Below are 21,077 nucleotides of genomic sequence, written 5' to 3'. Positions count from 1 at the left end.
AATACCGAACTGAATACATTTTGATAAACCAGTTATGTATGGAAAAAACTGCAGAATTATTCAATTGCTTTTGAGTGGCTTATCATATTTAGAAATCCTCGTTCGACACAAATTTTGCCACATGAATCACCTGAAAATGTCGACAGAATCTGTAGAGGCAGCTGAAGTAAAGAAAAAAGTTATGTCACAAAGTTTCCAGAAGACGTTTTTGTGAGTTTGTTTTTAAGCCCACTTTTATGCTCAGATAGGCTAATCGGGACTAAACCTACAGTTTAACGTGTACTCCGAACCAGTATGCATTGTGCTTCCATCAGAGGAGGGGGGGGGGGGAGTTGAACACAGAACTTCTTCATTATAATGCGACAACGTTATGCCATTGGAGAAAAATATACAGAAAGAACTCGCAACAAACGTGTCATTTTACCACCACAGAAGATGCGTCTATTTTAAGAGTGTGTATTGCCTGAGACAAATATTGGAGACTTTTGGAAAACAACGCCATTGTTCACGGAATTAGATGCCTTGATCTACTAATGAACACTGTGCAACGTGTCTCATTAGTAGAAACTACCACCTCAACTTTCGAAGTGGTATGTAGTAATGAAACTCCATTTTTGGAAGAGTAAGTTGTGGATGATTTGTTTTATTTTAAGTCATCTTTCAGCTAATTTTGATAATGACGACGATAAGGTTCAATGGTGATTAGATGGAATTGACGAAGGGGAAAAAACAAACACATACGGACACTCAAAATACAAACCCCCATAAATTATTACCTGTGTTATTACTTCGACTGTGGTTCCAGGCACCAGCGACTCGTTGCCCTGCAAGAATAAAGTTTGCAGGGTATGCTGTACAGGACAGAGGCTGACATTCTAATGTGTTCGAAATGGTCATGCCATACAACCCAAGCAGGCGCGGCTCGTGCATAATTTTCCTGGGGGTTCACAAAAATTATGCAAAGTGGACTTATCTAAACCTTTTGAGACACTACACGCTTTTGTTCGTAGAGATAGTACTGGGAAAATTATCAAATTTTGGCCGGTAGATTACTGACAAAGTTAATTTGATTTATGTTCAGATAACAGTGACAGCACCAAGGAGTGTGTGGGTAGGGGGCGATCATTTTATTTTAAGATTTTCGTATGGTATTGTATTTAGGGGTATCTCAGAATTCAGAAAATATTCTCGCCTCAATTTTACCTCTTCCACTCTTGCCAACTCTTTTCTGGTCCCACCACTGTCAAATAGACTATATTATTGGAACTGGATCCTCAACCTACAGTTAAAAAATACAAATCTCTGCCTGCTAAAATGAGTATGTATCAGTAATCGAACCCAAGACCCCTTGATTACAAGATAATTCTTATATAACTATTCGAAAGTATATCGCTAAATCAAAGCGATTAGATTCTATTCTATGCAATATGTTAACTTCTCGCACAGCAACAACTACACTCCTTCCAATACACAATCCACCTCACTTCACTCAACGTATCACTATGCCATATATATTTCAATCACCAGCCTTGCACTTCAAAACAAACTAACAAGTATGGAGACAATGACACGTAACAAAGTTAAATGCGCGCGTCCCTTCGAACACCCTCTCGCGCTAGAGTATAACTGATCGCACGAAACCCAAACAACTTTTTGGTCGTGTTCTGACGTAAGTGCGAAATGCCTTCATTGTTAGGTTAGGCTTGAATAAATAGCAAATATTACATTTTTGGTCAAGCACGGTAAGCCCCGAAAATTGAGTGTATATATTCTAAGACAACTAAACCTAAAAAGCCTAACATGTCAACGAAAGCATTTAGTCTGACGTAAGAAGACCAAAAGGTTGTTTAAGTCTTGTCCGATAAGCAACCCCTCGCCCTCGCGCTATTTTTGACTTTTTGGCTCCTTCCACCTGAAGTGTTTCCATCTTAAAGATGAAAACTCTGAATGTGTAGGCAAGTTGTTTTTTATCATATTTATCTTATTTGTCCCATCATCTTTACTTCTAGCTTTCGTTCGGTGTTACCTCTACATTTATATTACACCCTCTTCATTAATCTAATAAGTCTTGTAAAATATAAAAATACAAAGAGAATGCCAAATGAATTCAAATTGAAACACATAGTGCAACACTGGAAGAGAGAAGAGCGTGATTCACTCCAGCTCCCTGGTGATCCTACGAACTGCGCATGTCCGTTTTGACGAGACGGCCTTCCTCCAGTCTCAGACTGCATGTATTTTCGCCATATGTACGCGTCGAGCTTCTGCTAGCCGTCCTAAGCTTTTAGCATGGTAGGGGTTGGCTTGCGGAGGTTCAGCGAAGACTTTGCACGAAACGGAACTAGAGGGGAGCTGAGTGGCTCTGGCCCGCGGTTTCTCCTTCTCACTAAGAGAATTTGCCACTCTACGCTTATGAACTTCTCAGTTATTGTTTATTTTGTATATTACTGGGGGTTCACTGCACATTTGCGCTATACAGCCAACCGCGCCTGAACCCAAGTCATCTATGAAAAATAGATGGATGATTCCTGGTACGGTGATCAACTTCGATGAATTCCTTGTGTCCTAAATCATTTTGTAACCTCAAAAAATATGTTCATGTAACCATACATGTATTGCTTCTCCCGCATGAGTAACATGCCTTAGTTCAGAAAACGAATATCAACTTAGCTAATAATCTCTTCAATTCTGAACAGATTTTTCAATCTTACCTGTTTATTTCTTATGGGTGATATTTTGTCAAAATAGCCTTTCATTAGCCTAGGAATACTTCATGGATAATGAACAAAGAATTGGTTTTCCATGTGTGTTTTAAATCATTCCTAATAAGACGTTAATTTTAATCCAAACATTCATTGGCGACGATTAGGGGGAGCGGGAGGTGGGGGATGCAGTTCCACCCGGCACATTTTGCCATTTTTTGCCCCCGCACTATGACCTCTTTATGCTAAGCCTTTTCTACCAAAATAAAGTATATTGCCCTTGCCCCTCAAATATTGGCACCCAATCGCCCCTACTACAAACATTCAGATAGATTTGTGAGTTGTACAAACTTTGCAAGCTAAGAAAAGAGTAAGAAAACTATTTCGGTCAAAAACTCATACGATGAAAATACTATGCTCAGGAACATGTATTTAAATTACGAAAAACATCGCGATTGTCTACCTTCGCACTTTCTATCATTGTCGCCGAATACATAAAATCAAGTATGTGCCTTGTATTTTTTTTTCCCTCGAAGGGCAATATGTCTTGCAACACAAGCTTAAACCTAATTCACATTTATTTCATTATATTAACATGTATGAAAGAATGTGACTGTGAATGTATGGCTGCGCATGGATAAACACTTCGTTGAAATAATTGTGTCCATCAGAGACAACGCGAAAGGAAATGGAACAAGTTGCGAGAATAGATTAGAAAAGAATAAAGAGGAAAACAAGAAAAGGAAAGGGGGAAGAAGCAAGAAGAAAATCGGGAGTGTGAGAGGGAGATACATATACGTCTTACGTCCACATATATGTGGTCTTAAATTTATACTGCCCACCCTAATCATCAATATGGAACTTCTGCCCACCCGGTCGAAAATTTCTGGCGCCGCCCCTGATCAACATCTACCAATGCCAAAAGTATAACGCTGTAACTTCCTTTGTAGTTGTAAAACTCAGAGCAACTCTCAGGCGGGCGTTTTATGGCAACATGCTTTCCGTCAATAGCACCACAACATAGAGGAAAATGCAATTTGGTTTCAAAATTTTGTTGTATTTCCACCCATTCCTCCGATGTTTGCGGAACCTAAAAAACAAATATTCGTTACAAACTAAAATTTGCAAGTGCGTACAAACACATTTACACAAACATAGAGAGTTGTGAGTTCGGTAAATTATTGGTTGTCTTTTAATTTCAGGTTACACCAGCTACCAGCGCTAAAGATGATGGGATGGATGAAGAAATTGGCGAATCTGAAAATCAAACTGTTGAAAGTGAACAGAATGTCGACAAATCGATTGAAGAGGACTCATCACAACCCCCAGTTGTGCCTACTTTTCACACACCTAATACCAAAAAACGGCGTGTAAGCAAGTTATCTAAAGTTGAGGGTGCGATTGCAAAATTACAAAAAATAACTGAGAGGCCCGTCAACTTCAAACAAAGTCCAGCCCGACGAGGTTGACGTATTTGGAAAATATGTTGCAGCTCAGTTGAGGGACCTTCCCAAGAGGAACCGACTTACTTGCCAGGACAAAATTCAATCTATGCTAACAAAAGAGAGATTGCAATTGTTGGAATCCCACGACCTTCACCTTCTCCGATGTTATACGAGGGTCACTATTTATATTTTGAGCCTAACAATGAAAAAACAGGAATTTGGCATTGAAAACTGCTTTATTGTTTTTCCAAGTATTCTCCTTTATGGTCAATACACTTTTGCATTCGTTCGAACCATTTGTCAAAGCAGTTTTTCCAATCTTCTTGAGACACCTCCATAATATGGTTTTTGAACGCATCAACGGCGTCTTCCGCCGACGAAAATCGTTGTCCACGCAATTTATTCTTGACATTCGGGAACAAGAAGAAGTCATTGGGTGCCAAATCAGGACTGTACGGCGGATGACCCATCAATTCGATTTTTTGACTGTTCATAAAGTCGTTTGTTAGACGAGATGTGTGACAGCTGGCATTGTCTTGATGAAGAATGATCCGACGGCGTTTGTTTGTTTTCCGTATTTGACCGAAGACCTCTGGCAAACAAATTGTTGTGTACCATTCAGAGTTGACCGTTCTACGTTCCTCTAAAGGCACAGTTGTCACATGACCAGTTTTCCCGAAAAAAAACAGGCGACCATTTGTTTCGATGTGCTTCGAGCGCGAACAACTTTTGTTGGATTGGGTTCATCTTGAAACATCCATACAGTCGACTGCTGTTTACGTTCCGGCTCATATGCATATATCCATGATTCGTCACCTGTTACAATCTTATATACGTATTTTGAAGTACCACGATTGTATTTATTGAGCATTTGTTTGCACCAATTGACGCGAGCGTCTTTTTGAGTTTTTGTCAAATTGTGTGGGATCCAACGAGAACATACCTTTCGCACAGCTAAATGATCATGTAATATTTTATATATGCTGGTGGAACTAATGCCTATGGTTGCCTCAATCTCACAGTATGTCACATGACGGTCTTGCAGTATTAGGTTTTGCACAGCATCAATGTTTTCTTGAACAACAACTGATTTTGGACGACCTTCGCGAATCTCGTCGGTGAGCGAATGGCGGCCGCGATTAAATTCGTTGTACCAGCGTTTCACAGTGGCAAAGGATGGGGCTTCATCGCCAAATGTGGAAGTAAGTTGATCGATGCACTCTTGTCGTGATAATCCACGTCGAAAATCGTAAAAAATCATCGCACGAAAATGTTCACGAGTTAATTCCATTTTATTGTTGTCGCGCAATCTCCAAGGCAACATAAACAACACAAATGAAGCTATTGACAAAACATTTGAAGTACGTTATGGTCAATAATGCCAGACGATTCCGTGCAAACGTCAAATCGCGCCTAACTTCAATCAGTGTTGCCAAGGCTCAAAATATAAATAGTAACCCTCGTATGGAGCCTCGTCCTACGTCGGTAATTCTGATGACGACGATAGTATTCAAAACGAATTTATAGCTGAAGGAGATTTTGCTTACAGACATTTACATTACCTGACAAACAAATTTTGTTTTGTGTACTTTAAAAAATAATTATAATTAACATTACATTTAATAATAAATTGTACTGATGAAAATTGATATTTTTTGTTGAATCACCTCTTTTATGGTTAGCATAGTTGTTGCGAGTGACAACCCCCAAAAGATATGCACATTTCTGCACTTATTTACTTTCAACTCATCAGTCTTATTAAGAATTTGCTACTCTTTTTACAAATGTTTATTAAATGATACAAAAGACAGGCCCAGTCTTGATTTTTCTACTACCCTATACTATAAATTAACAAGTTAGCAAGCAATAACTTGTGAGATCTTACATTCATATATTTTTGTAATGCTGTCGTTATTGCTGTAAGTACTTCTCCGGCATAAAACTAGAAATGGTGTTGGCTGGTATTCGAAACATGATTGCTAGAGTTTGGTAACTGTCATCAGTAGCTAAAAATCGTAAGGCAACCTCTAGTTTTGGATGGGCAGAAACTGTGTTTCTCATTAGCGTATCTGTTTTTGATATTTTATGTTCAATTAAATTACACAGTTCGTTAAATTGCCCCACACTCATTCTCATAATTCTCTTGTATTCCAGAGTATCCTCCTTGGCAAGTTCCCGCAGTATTATAGACGAAGCTCCCAGCTGATCTCTATGACACACCCAGTCTTTAACCCAGCATGCCCTCTTTTTTGTTTCTATTTCGTCAGCAGCTTCCTCGTACTCTTCATCAACCTCCTCCATGTTCTCACACATCCTCTGACTGTTGCACTCACCACGTCCACACACACACACCCATGCATGCACACACACAAACACCCCCCCCCCCCACACACACACACACAAGTCAGTGGGATTGATACAACCTGCAAGTGTGTTAATTATTGCATGAATTTGATAAATTCAAATTTAAGCAATGTTTGTTCATGGAACAACGCTATTATTGGGGAAAATGTGCCTTGTTTCCCCCCCCCCCCCTGGAAAAAATACCTTTCTTGCCCCTCCCTGGAAAATGTCTGCGGACGTCCATGAACCTGGGGTTTCTCACATGGTAGTCAGGCACCCAAACTACTTTTTTTTATATAGGAATACCCTATGAGGTAGTATCCACCCGTTATCCACATCTTCTCAATTTTCTGTTTTCTGTATTCTCATTGGAACAAACATAAACATCCATGTCTGAAACGAACTATAATCCGGGACTCCTGACATACAGTGTGTTGTGCTAACCACTCCGCCACGGAGGTTGACCTGAGCTACTGCGACTTAAACATTTGTATTTATTATCATTGTTCTTCTTAAGGAATGTCCATTGGAGTGGGGGGATTCTACAAACTGTATAGAAAGAGAAAGAGAGAGATATCACTCACCTAGAATATATTCTAAGAAGGGAGGTCTGTTTCGCATAAAGGGCGTGTCAGAGAAATAAATTTGTTGTATAATTTCAAGTGTTTATGAATCAGAAAATGATAAAAAATATACCTAATGTAGGTGCCTATAATTGTGCGTTATCAGTGAAGGTAAAAATTGCATTTTAAACTTACCCCTTCCCTTCAGTTCTCTCTGAGAGGATTACATAAACAAGCAAGAATGATGGCTAGGGTCTTCCTGATTCGTTAGTTTGCCACTTGAGTGTTGTAATTCACTGTTGTATCAATAATAATGGTCAGATCTGTATCAGCTCATTCTCTAGCGAGGGTTCCAGATCCTCCTCGTAGATGCTCTCAAGCTCATTTAGAATACTGAACCTCTCTGCGACAGTTTCATAGGGAAAAATCCTGTCTGCGAGTGATGAGGTGATTTGATCAATCACTGGTAGAAAACTTTTCACTCTGAAATGTTCACTAGGCGAGAGGTGGATCCAGAAAAGTGTAGACATAATATTGAAGTTTTTCTTTTATTTTTAAAATACAATTTCCTATGTAATTTTTCACAAGCATAGCCAGCTGGTTAAAATATTTTTTGGTGGAGGCTCTTCACAGCTTCCTTTTGGTGGGGGACCCAGGGCAATTGCCCCAGTTGCCCATAGGTTAATCAGGCCCTGTCAACAGATTCAGACCAGATTTCAGGGCTACAATAGCATTTCATTTTTGAGCCTTTTGGACACATCCAAATTTCACATATAAACATCAATTTCCTTCGGAACACTCCAAGACCCTAATTGCAAGCTACGGTCGTTTCTTTGATGAAGTTCTGTTGAAAAATGAGTTGGTCGTAGCCTATTCTTCTGATGAATTTGCAGACAAATCTCCTCACCAGCTGCTACTTTATCTAAGCGCAACGCCTGTTGGGAAGGCAATGCCACAGCTTCTCATACTAACCTCCTTGATCTCTACAATACCGGTAACGACAGCTACCGTGGAACGATCGTTTTCAGCAATGAAAAGGATTAAGACCTAACTGAGAAACATGCGGACAAAATCGTCTTTCTAATCTTGCGCTTATATCAATTGAATCAAGACTGCTGAGTGAACTAAAACAACAAGATACATTTTTTGAGTCTGTAATTGGCCACTTCGCTACAGCAGAGCGTCGAATGGACTTCACATACAAACAGGGGTCAATCCATATGAAGTCATACAACATGGTTGCTTGACCATTTTTAAAAAAAGTTTATTTTTTGTGTGGTGTGAGCCTCATATGTTGACAGTTCAGAACCACTGTTATTTTATTTTTACTATCACCGATTTTAAGATGGCGGGCATTTTTTTTATCATGGCGTGCGTCATTTTCTCTATTCGTAAGAATCAGCGGCAACTTTTTTATCTCAGCTCTGGTAAGTCCTACGACAATGAGACAAAATCTGTGATGTTAAGCACATTATAGGCTACAATTATATTTCTGTGTAATTTTCTAAATATTATTCCTTCATAATAAATTTTAAGGTCAAATTGTGTATTTTAATCGCTCAAAATGACATTTTCGAACATTTCTTTTTGGGGAGGGGGGGGAAGGCAGTTTGTTTGATACTTGAATTTTTGTACAAGTACCTGTGTACCAATTGAGTATGTCAAAATTATTTGAAGCTTGAGACTTTAACATTTGTTTTTCTACAGGGTCATAAACATGTACTTTTTGTTAAAAAATTGAAAGTTCAGGGTTAAATATCTCTGGTGGGCAGTTGTTCAAAAATCTGAAATTTGTACACAATACAGTACTCCATGATAAGTAACTTCAGTAAAAAATTTGAGTTTGGGATTCAATTGGTTTAAGAGATACAAAACTCGTGAAAAATTCAATATTTTGCATTAAATATGGTATGCCTAATTTCATTTCTTATTAACATTTTGTGTTAAAATTCTGCAAACTGTAATTTGGAATGTCAATTAACATCATTACAATCCTGAAATGGATCTGCAATAAAGTATATATAAAGTACTGTGCGATCTTGGGCTGTTCATGCTCGTAAAGAAAACCCAAGCTGAACACGATTCCGATGACCTCCATCAGTTGCAGTTCGCGGCCTTTCATTCCATTCTCTCACATAGCTGAGATTTCTTCAGCTGGGGTTTTCTTTAAGAGCATGATAAACTCAAGATCGCTCAGTACTGATGTCTACGCATTCATCCCCATAAAATGCGTTCAGTCTCAGATGAATGTCAATTTGTAGCACATTTTCTGCGGTTATAAACTCGATCACTGCACGCTACTTCAGGCGCTTCACCAACATTGCATGGTTACATGCTGCCATTTTCCTCGCTATAGTTCAGCACCCCCTAGCGATAGAAGTTTGAAACCTTCAATGGAGAAGCGTGAAAGTCTTATAAGTGCAATGTATGGTTGCTCAAAATCCAAAATGCGTTTACAAGGTAGCACAGAAAATAAAAACATAGGAAGCTTTACTTTTCAGCACGCCCTCGTATATAGCCCCTATACTTTATTGCAGATCCATTTCAGGATTTTAATGTTGTTCATTGACATTCCAAATTACAGTTTGCAGAATTTTAAAACAAAAATGTTAATAAGAAATGAAATTAGGCATACCATATTTAATGCAAAATATTGAATTTTTCACGAGTTTTGTATCTCTTAAACAAATTGAATCTCAAACTCAAATTGTTTACTGAAGTTACTTATCATGGAGTACTGTATTGTGTACAAATTTCAGATTTTTAAACAACTGACCACCAGAGATATTTAACCCTGAACTTGGATTTTTTTTAACAAAAAGTACATGTTTATGACCCTGTAGAAAAACAAATATTAAAGTCTCAAGCTTCAAATAATTTTGACATACTCTATTGGTACAATCAACAGCAAATGAATTAGGAGAAAAAAGATTTTCTCGACGAAAAATGAGTTGGCAATGCTGCGAACACCGAGGCATTTGCGATAAGACGCTTGAGGAGCTTCAAGCAAAGTTTTCTCAAAGCACAACTTCAGTACCGAAGGTCATGTCGATTGGCAACTTTCGGGAGTATGTTGTCTGCCTACCTCTACACAGTTCTCCCCAAATGCCTGTTTGAAAATGATCTGGTGTTCACTTTTTTTTGCCAACGTAGTTCTGACATTGCAGTAATGTTACAATATTTTTTTTCTTATTTTGCTTTGTTTTTACCATGACACATTTATAATTTGTCGCAACTATGAGGATGGATGATAATTACATTAAATTGATAAGGAAACACTGCAGAGATAGAACTCCATGCTGAGACCAGGAAATGACAATTTTTCCATCCTATGAATAAGCTATAGCGTCCCTGGGCTAGTGTGCTGCATAATTTCTACATTTAATTTGAGAAATCATTTTAAAATATCTATATTTTTGTTCCTCAGGTCCCAGGAGTTTAATAAAAATATCCTTCACTAGTAAATGTTAACAAACCTGAAACTTTTGGGGCCAAGTGTCCCTCTTTCAGATGCCAGAATTTGAACCCTAAAATAATAATTCTGAATTTACGAATAGTAGCGTGTTGAATGGCAGTGGGTAATTAGAGGGGTTGTGCGTATTATTGCTTTACGAATTCATTTTCGTTCTGAAGAAAGTTGCCATTCCGATACAGACAGAATATTTCGAAAAGTCTTTAATCATTCTGAGTCTGAGTTTTATGCACAAATAGGCAAACCGGGACGAGATCTACAGTTTAAACTAGAATCCGAATCACTATGTGCCTCCACCGGGCATCGAACCGAGAACTCCTTGATTACAATGCGGCGACGATTTCTTTGCGCCATCGTGGAGGCTCTCTTAATCAGTTGCATAAGCATAAATTAGTATAAATTACTTTAAAGTATATTTCTCATACTACATAGAATTCATTATCACCACAGTCGGGGAAAATAGTTTTAGAGAAAATTGAAAATAGAGGATTATCTATCACTCTTCTCGTTTTACTATTTCTTATAAAATCAGAAGTATTTCACATCACTGTCACAATCTAGAGCCGCTATTGAATGCAAAGACAGCAATACTTCAAACTTTGAAATCGACACCGAGGGTGATATTTTTGTTATTTCACGTCACTGTTCTACCAGTCTCGGATAATCGCAATGATGAAGGTTGAAGATGTGATAGATGGAAGTGGGATGCAGACAATGACACATCTTCACCTTACTTCGAAGCGCGTGCGCTAACCAATTAGCCACGGGGTTGGCTTTTTTGTGTTTATCAGTTCACCAAATTAATTTATTCGTCATTCAAGATCCAGAGGTAGAAAAGCAACGTAAAATAACGAAAACAGAAAAAATACCATTCAGTTATCATCACCCAACAATTTCATGCTGACCAAATCCACACACGAACCTCTTTTGGCATTCGTTTTGCAGAATGGCCTTGGGGATTAAACATCGCCCATTTACTGGTTCAGCTCGAGGCAATCCAGACGACCATCTTATCGAAGCTTATCTTCAATCCTTCACACAACTTCGCTATTTGCTTCTTACAGGTTTGACATCTTAACAGAACTTCTATCGAACATCGCTCATAGAGTATATTTTACCTATCAGCTCTTAATTAACCTTCTAATTTTCACATATTTTTTATTTTTATTTAGCGTCGCTCTTCTTCCACTTTCGGGCAATCGTGACGATGAAGATGAGTGAAGATAAAATAAATAGAACATTCAGAAACAACACCAATGCCCAGACCGGTATTCGAACCTAGGATCCTTGAAGTAAAACCGTCTAGTGCTACCACTCAGTCAATTTTCACATAGAAACTTACACTTACACACCTCTTCCTTACATATGTGTTTTGTTTTACCTGCTGCACTTCTCTTATTGTGAATTCTAACCCCTCATTTCAGGTTTATCTCATGTTTATAGCTATTGCTTTGTAGTGAATGATAATCCTATTACGCCATGTGAATCTTACTCCAACAAAAACCCTGTTAGAGGATGGAAACGTTACGTGGGTAGTGTTGTTAAAAGTCTGCTTTGGTTAGCTTTTTTAGTGTATTGAATGAATATTGCATTTTCATTTCGTGTTGAGGCATATTTTCGTCACCTAGATTTTGCATTTAAAATATGTAGGTCCAGTATATATTAGTCATTGTGAATTCGAGTCAATTAAAACATTTTGCGTTGTTGCGAGATTATCTATGAGGCATAATGAATAAGTAGAGAAAATGCAACTTGTATATCAAAATTGCTATGTCCAACTGATCTCCGAAAGTATTGTTTAGCACGTCACATTTCAAGTATAGTCCATGATTGTATCTAGTATATGAACGAGATGTGTCCCTCCTCTCAAACAATACGTGGCTTGTCCCCACCGAACGAAGTGTGGCACTTATAAATTAAGTGTCCGAAAGCAGGTATTAGTCATGAACAGAACAAAAAATACTCCTGAGAAATTAAAAATTTTATACTCCAGTTCATGGCCGGGAGTTATTGACGGTCACCCCACCTTATCCGCTTTAGGTTCCGGGTTCGAGTCCTGGTCTGGCAATCTCTTTTTTAAGTGTCTCTTCATCAATTTAATCTCATTATCATCCATCTTCATAGTTTCGATTAATTGTAAAGGTGACATAAAAGCAAAGCAAAATAAGAACAAATACAAATAATTGTAAAATGACTACAACGTCAGAACTACATTTGAAAAATAAAATGCGAGCAGAAGGTTCATCTTCAAACAGGCATTTGGGGAGAATTGTGTAGACAGACAGATTGCTCCCGAAAGTTGCCAATCCACGTGTAGCATGACCTTCGATACTGGAGTTGAGTTGTGCTTTTCAGGAAAGTTAGCTCGACGCTCCTCAAGCTTCTTATCAAGATTGCCTCGGTGTTCGCAGCATTGCCAACTCATTTTTTGTCGAGAAAATCTTTTTTCTCCTAATTCATTTGCTGTTGATTGTACACAGGTACTTACACAAAAATTTCAAGTGTCAAACAAACTGCCTTTCCCCCCCCCCCCAAAAATGTTCGAAAATGTCATTTTGAGCGATTAAAATACACAATTTTGACCTTAAAATTTATTATGAAGGAATAATATTTAGAAAATTACACAGAAATATACTTGTAGTCTATAATGTGCTTAACATCACAGATTTTGTCTCATTGTCGTAGGACTTACCAGAGCTGAGATAAAAAAGTTGCCGCAGATGCTTACGAATGGAGAAAATGGCGCACGCCATGATAAAAAAATGCCCGCCATCTTCAAATCGGTGATAGTAAAAAACAAAATAACAGTCGTTCTGAACTGTCAACATATGAGGCTCACACCACACAAAAAATAAACTTTTTTAAAAATGGTCAAGCAACCATGTTGTATGGTTGTATGACTACAGTGCTGTACTTTTTTCTTCTTGCAACATCACATAATACTCGGCGATGATTCGTTGGTTTTGCGGAAGTGACGTCTCGGCAGCGGTCTTCTGCGAAACAGTTTTTCTTCCTGTCCTTTGTATTTCTCATTTGCATTACAGATATTCTTAGGTATGTATGAGTCTGTTATGCGTAATATAAATCTTGTAGATTGGTATATGCAGAGAAGTCATAAGGTAAAATTTCAGTAACCACCAAACGTCTCTAATTCCCTTATTTTTCACATTGATACTTACGTATTTTGCATTCCTAAGGATTTTTGAAGGTGGCATTTCGTTTTTTCCACGCAAATAATCTCAATTTTAGACATCGAGTATTTTTTTGTTCGCTTTCGCTTTCGTTACACGTGATATGGCGGAGAAATCTTGACTAGCGTTATCCATGATCAGTGGTTATGAAGTGTTGCAACCTTCTTCATAGAAAACTACCTACTTTCGTGTTACTGATTTTGTATTTCTTTCCAAGTTCGAAAAATGCACGAACCATTAGATTAGGCAAACATAGTTAAAATTGTTTTTTAAAATTAGAAAAATATTTTTTTTCGGGTTCGAAAACCCCACGAACCATTCATAAATAGCCCCACGAACCATGCACGGCCATGTTAGGTTAGGTTCTGTTAGGTTAGGCAAACAGTTAAAATTGTTTTTTAAAATTAGAAAAAGTGAAGATAATTTATTTTTTTGGACATTCCAATTCCTTCACAATTCCATGGTGAATTACAAATTCTACTGGATCTTCAACGCCGTGCAATTTCACCACGCATCCTGTGCACGTCATGTTGTCTCAAGTTCGTAATCTGAAATTATGAACAGTAACACACGTTTATTTACGTTCTACAACTGTTACACAGTTACAAAACTGCATATTTGGAAACACTGGCTGGTTGTTACATCATTAACGCACGCAAAAATTTGGTTCACGTAGTAGACAGACATCATGGGAACAGCTTTCGTGCATCGGAGTGAAATTACATGATTTACCGTCAAAAAAAATTTAAGCGAGGGGAAAATGGTTCGTGGGGCTACGTATGTAATTTTTGGATGCAGTGGGGTGGAAACACTGCAATCCGAGTACGGTAGTGAAACTGTGACCACCATGTTGCGTGTTACCGAAGGCAAAAAAGAAACTAAGAAAACTTACTTGATATGTTACAAATAGAGCTTATTTTCGTGAAATGAGCGAAATGCCACCTTCAGCAATGTTTCTCAATGCAGAATACGTAACTACGAATATTCAAATTAAATGGACTAGCAAATTTCAGCCGTTTGTCCGATACGAGAAATTTACCCTGTTATGCATAGCGGAACATTTTTGAACGTGGGATTTTGCTTTTTTCACTTAAAAAAGGATAATTTTTCACATTACAAGTGTTTATTGTTCGTTGCTAATTCGTGTTCGTTACAATATGGCAGGTAAATCTTGACTCACGTTGTCTATCGTCAGCTGATATGCAGTGTTTCCAAACTTATTAACCGAAAAATGCCGCACAAACTGTTTTTTGATGTAAATGTGTGACCGATGCACGGAAGCTCTTGCATGCATTTACTTCCAGGTGAATGTAGCCTGGGTACAAGTTTCATAGATCGGAGACACCTTAAAATCTCATATTTTGTGTTTCGCATGGTTCGTACTTACCAATTGTTTATTGCGGAACATAGTTCAAGGTGCCATTATGCTTTTTACACAAAAACAAACTCAATTTTTCACATTCTGAGTGCTTTTTTTTTTTTCCTTTCTTCACTTCCGGAACACACAATATGGCGGGCACATCTTGACTCACGTTGTGGGTATGCAGTGTTTCAACCTTCTTCACCGAAAAATACCTACTATTGTGTTCGTCACCGGTGGAAATTATACATTATGCATGGGTAGCTGACGGATAGCCTTAGACACCATTCATGGATAGCCTCACGTACAGCCCCACGAACCATTTCCGATAAGGTTAGCTTTGGTTACGTTAGGCAAGCATAGTAAAAAAGGGGGGGGGGGTTGAAACAATGACAGGGGCTTACGTCATCAAACTTACGCAGCATCCTGTTGTCGTAGGGCTAGCAAATTAAAGCAATGGCAATTGTGCATCGGTGAGATATTTCTCTTGAAAAATACATGATTTCCCGGTCAAATATATTCCACGATGAAAGAAAATACCTCGACGAACATTGTAAACCTTGGAGAAACTCATTTCCGTAAGTAGTTTCTTGTGTAAAATTGAAGAAATGTGTCTCCGATGTATGAAACTGTTACCCAACTTTTAACATGATAATAATTTTACTGATGGCTTACAAAGTCTGTACATTATAACTAAGCATTAACAAGTTAGTCAGAAAAAAGTTTTAAAAATATTAACCAAACTTGACACTATTCTTCAGTTATGGCCACTTAAATATACTTATGGCCACCCATTTTCCCCACTTGTGGCCTCTGTGTCTATGAACAAATAATGAAGTAATACAGACGAAACACAATATGTTAAAGGTAAATAACATAGTTTTCAATGGTTGAACATAGTGTAAATGTAGTTGAACAACATAAATTAACATTTCCAGACTTCTCAGGTCACTCTGTAGTAAACAAAACAACATAATGTCAGTTCCAAAAATAAAAATAATCAGAAAAACGTTTTCACACATTAGATAGTAGCTTCATATCACAAGGAAATTATATGTCTAATGCAAGTTCACTGGCAATAATGTTATACAGAAAATTACTTTTTTTCCAGTGTGTTAACAGGACCAGGAAATTTTGTTATCAAGTGTCACCCCTCTTGCATTAGGATAGGCTCCGGCAGTTTTCCCATAATGTCATTCACATTTATTGTTGAAATATCATTTTCTTATTTTCCTGTAGTTTACGGTTATTACAAGCATAAGAAAACAGTTTTTCTTTGTGACGTTTCAGGAGAACACACGCTCCTTTCATCAGACATTTATTTTCATTTTGACTAAAGATACAGTTATAACAATGGTTAGTAATTTTTTTAAACAAAAAGAATCTGTTATATAATGGATGTTGTCAATGTTACATTGTTGTAATATAGCAACTTAACTGTGAAAAAACAGTCTCTTTTATTTTTATTTCAGATTTTTTAAAATTATGAATCCAAAATATCATCAGGTAATTCAAATTCATCATTGTTTTCACAAAGTCTCTTGATGTTTTCTGTTACATTAAATTTTAAAGATGGTGGCTTACTCCATTTGTGAAAGAGAAAACTCCATACTGGATCTATGTTACCATTTTCATTATTTAATTTATTCCAGTGTTCTTCTGCAATGAACGAAGCTTCCCAGACATTCAACTCTGTGTTTCCCGTTAATCTTTTTAAAACCCTTCTCTTTTTAATCAAATGCTTCTCTTCGATGATATGAGTTGACAAACCTGTTCTTGGGTTTAGATTTATAATGTCCAAATCGTGTTCGTGCCATCTTATTGCCATTTTCCTTGCTGTTTGTCCCACATAATCTTTTGAACATGAACAACTTATATTATATATTCCTGTGGTTTCCACATCTGGTAGAGAGTTTCTCATTCATTAAATGTACATTCCAAACTTCTTGGTGATTTAAAAACAATTTTGAAATTAAAACTTCTAAAAATTTAAAAATATGTTATCCATTGTTATACGCGAATGTTCTGATTTGGCATGGATTAATTTTTCCCCCGCTAATTTGCAAGATCTGCAAATTAAGACAACTGACTCAACAATTCAAACATCAGTCCATAGGAAAAAATTAGCGGGGGAAAAATACATCCATGCCAAATCAGAACATTCGCGTATAACAATGGATAACATATTTTTAAATTTTTTTCTGAGAGCACAAAGACTATGTTCTAATAATGAGGATATCAAAAATGAAGAAGAAAGGCTCTTTAATATAGCAAAAGAAAATGGCTTTCACACTAACAGAATAAACCAAATCAAAAAACAAGTTGCAAGAAAACTAACGGAAAAGAGAAATGCAGACAAAGATGAAAAATCTGTTGAAAAGAAATTTGTGTGCATCCCATTCCACAAGGGATTCTCACATAAAATTGCAAAAATTTTTAGAAGTTTTAATTTCAAAATTGTTTTTAAATCACCAAGAAGTTTGGAATGTACATTTAATGAATTCAAAATGAGAAACTCTCTACCAGATGTGGAAACCACAGGAATATATAATATAAGTTGTTCATGTTCAAAAGATTATGTGGGACAAACAGCAAGGAAAATGGCAATAAGATGGCACGAACACGATTTGGACATTATAAACCTAAACCCAAGAACAGGTTTGTCAACTCATATCATCGAAGAGAAGCATTTGATTAAAAAGAGAAGGGTTTTAAAAAGATTAACGGGAAACACAGAGTTGAATGTCTGGGAAGCTTCGTTCATTGCAGAAGAACACTGGAATAAATTAAATAATGAAAATGGTAACATAGATCCAGTATGGAGTTTTCTCTTTCACAAATGGAGTAAGCCACCATCTTTAAAATTTAATGTAACAGAAAACATCAAGAGACTTTGTGAAAACAATGATGAATTTGAATTACCTGATGATATTTTGGATTCATAATTTTAAAAAATCTGAAATAAAAATAAAAGAGACTGTTTTTTCACAGTTAAGTTGCTATATTACAACAATGTAACATTGACAACATCCATTATATAACAGATTCTTTTTGTTTAAAAAAATTACTAACCATTGTTATAACTGTATCTTTAGTCAAAATGAAAATAAATGTCTGATGAAAGGAGCGTGTGTTCTCCTGAAACGTCACAAAGAAAAACTGTTTTCTTATGCTTGTAATAACCGTAAACTACAGGAAAATAATTCTATAATGCAAGCAATGCGTACATACAAGAAAAACTATATCATTTTCTATATTGAAATATCATTTTCGATATAATTAAAGCAATCTTTACAAACCTGCATCTAGTAATGGCTATGTGGTCTGCACATACTGTTTTGTGGTTATTTCAGTACTACTTTCGTATAGGTGAAAAACCTATAAATAATTTATTTCGCACTTTTTTACATTGCTAACGTACTATTCTGCATTGCGGAACATTTCTTTAGGTGTAATAATGAATTTCTAACTAAAATAATGTCTATTTTTTACATTTACGAGTACTTACTGTTATTTGTTATTTCGATTCTGTAACACACATTATGGCGATAGCGTACTGGTTCATCGCGTGTTGTGCGAGTGTTTTGTCGATTTATGCAGTGTTGCAACCTTGTTCAACAAAAAATACCTACTTTCGTGCCCGGATTTGAAATTATGCTAATACCTCGCAAACCATTGACTTTAGCCCCACAAACCATTTCCCGTAAGGTATGGTACTGGGGTACGTCATGTAACACACGGAACTTTGTGCTCACGTGCAGTAAGCAATGGCGGCAGCAGCAATAACGTGTCGGAGAGATATTTTCGCAGATAAACACATGATTTCGCATTAAAATGGATCAAAACTACATTCCCGAACTTCAACAACGCTAAAGAAAATGATTTGCTTAAGTACTTTCTTATGGTAACAGTTTAGTATATCTAAAATCTTCATTTTTACAGAAGAAAGTACTTACGGAAATGAGTTTGTTGAAGGTTTACAATGTTCGTCGAGGTATTTTCTTTCATCGTGGAATATATTTGACCGGGACATCATGTATTTTTCAAGACAAGTATCTCATCGCCGCACAATTACCATTGTTTTCATTTGCCTCCCGTACCTAAACCGGATGCAGTGTACGTTTCATGACGTAACCCCCTGTCAGTGTTTCCAACCCCTTTTTTTTTCACTATGCTTGCCTAACCTAACCTAACCTTATCGGAAATGGTTCGTGGAGCAATCCGTCAGCTACCATGCATAATGGTTTGTGAGGCTATCCGTCAGCTACCCAGGCTATCAGTCAGCTACCCGTGCATAATGTTCAATTTCTACCGGTGACGAACACGATGGTATGAATTTTTCTTTGAAGAAGGTTGGAAACACTGCATACCCACAAGAGTCAAGATGTGGCTGCCATATTGTGTGTTACGGAAGCGAGGAAAGGAATCAAAGAAATCACTCTACTGTATGTGAAAAATTGTGTTTGTTTTTGTGTAAAAGCATAATGGCACCTTGAACTACGTTCCACAATACACAATTGGTAAGTATGAACCATGCGAAACACAAAATATCCGATTTTAATGTGTTTCCGATATACTAAACTGTTACTATATAGATTTCTTAAGAAATTGCTGTGCGGGTTTGAGCCGGCATGCATACATTCAGTCCCCCTGTTGCCTCACCTCCAACCTAAAGTCAGTTGCCATTTTCCCCGTATTTTTTAAAATTACGAATTAGGTTTTTTGGTAATAGTTTGTTATATCAGACACACATTAAAATCGGATATTTTGTGTTTTGCGTGGTTCGTACTTACCAATTGTGCATTGTGGAACATTGTTCAAGGTGCCTTTATGCTTTTTACATGAAAACAAACACAATTTTTCACATAGAGAGTAGTTTTTGTTATTCCTTTTTTGCTTCCGTAATGCACAATATAGCAAGCAGAGGTTGACTATAGTTGTTGGTATGCAGTGTTTCCAACCTTCACCGAAAAATACCTACTATCGTGTTCGTCACGTGTGCAAATTGTGCATTATGCACGGGTAGTAGATGGATAGCCCCACGAACCATTTTCGATAAGGTTAGGTTAGGCAAGCATAGTTAAAAAAAGGGGGGTTGGAAACACGGACAGGGGTTACGTCATCAAACGTATGCAGCATCCGGTTCACGTAGCGAAAGCAATGGCACTTGTGCGTCGGTGAGATATTTCTCTTGAAAAATACATGATTTCCCGGTCAAATAGATTCCACGATGAAAGAAAATACCTCGACGAACGTTGGAAACCTTAGAGAAACTCATTTCCGTAACTAGTTTCGGTAACGGTTCCGATTGTTTTATGATTTCTCCTAGCACAAAGACTAATTATCGTAGAATTTTGGAAATCATTGTCACACGAAATTTGAACCTTCCTTAAAGTAATGAGCACGGTTTGGACTCAAAAGATTATTTATGTTGAAAAAAAAACAACTTGAAAATTACCTTATGCACTTCTCATGGACTAGATATTCTCCATTGACAAGCGACAGTAAATATCGTAGAAGTGTTGGAATGAATGTAGAAGTAAATCAGAACCTTAGTAGAATGCATTTAGGGACTTTATTTTTGTGCTAAGGGAACCAAACCTAACCTGCTTAACCTAGCCACGAAAGCATATATTGAACAAAATCTTAAGTAATCGCTAAAACTCCGCAGTATGTGTTAACAGACGTACATCGAAATCGAACCATGTAAAAATTGCATTCGTAGCACGATGAAATCGCAAGAAAACAAAAGGAACTTGGGCTGTAGTTTCTTCTGTACAAGTGAAGAAAGACATTTTACAATGGTCCGTTTTACTCACTATCAATACAGATAAAAATAAATAAATGACTTACGTGAGTGAGTAGAAATGGTTCAAAAGGACGTTTCGGAAGTCTGTACTACTTCCTTCATCAGGTAAATAAAATAAAAAACTTTAGGTGCCAAACATGGTACCGCATTGTCATCTCGTAAGTTGAGGATTCAGGTTGGGGATAAAAAAGG

At 37.2% G+C, this 21,077-nt stretch overlaps 1 protein-coding gene across 3 annotated transcripts in view; it reads left to right on the top strand.

Annotated features, from left to right (window-relative positions):
- Nucleotides 1-13,472: 13,472 nt before the first annotated feature.
- LOC145988767 (uncharacterized) overlaps nucleotides 13,473-21,077 on the top strand; it is a 58,615-nt gene continuing 51,010 nt past the window's right edge. For all 3 annotated transcript variants that reach the window (XM_083123943.1, XM_083123942.1, XM_083123944.1), the window contains exon 1: nucleotides 13,473-13,579. The gene's annotated coding sequence lies outside the window, so the exon portion shown is untranslated. The remainder of the gene's footprint in view (nucleotides 13,580-21,077) is intronic.

Source organism: Lepisma saccharinum, chromosome 6, assembly GCF_977018435.1.
Source record: "Lepisma saccharinum chromosome 6, izLepSacc3.1, whole genome shotgun sequence".
NCBI lineage: Eukaryota > Metazoa > Arthropoda > Insecta > Zygentoma > Lepismatidae > Lepisma > Lepisma saccharinum.
The sequence above is the reverse complement of the archived record's forward strand: the minus strand, read 5'-3'. Positions and strand labels throughout refer to the sequence as shown.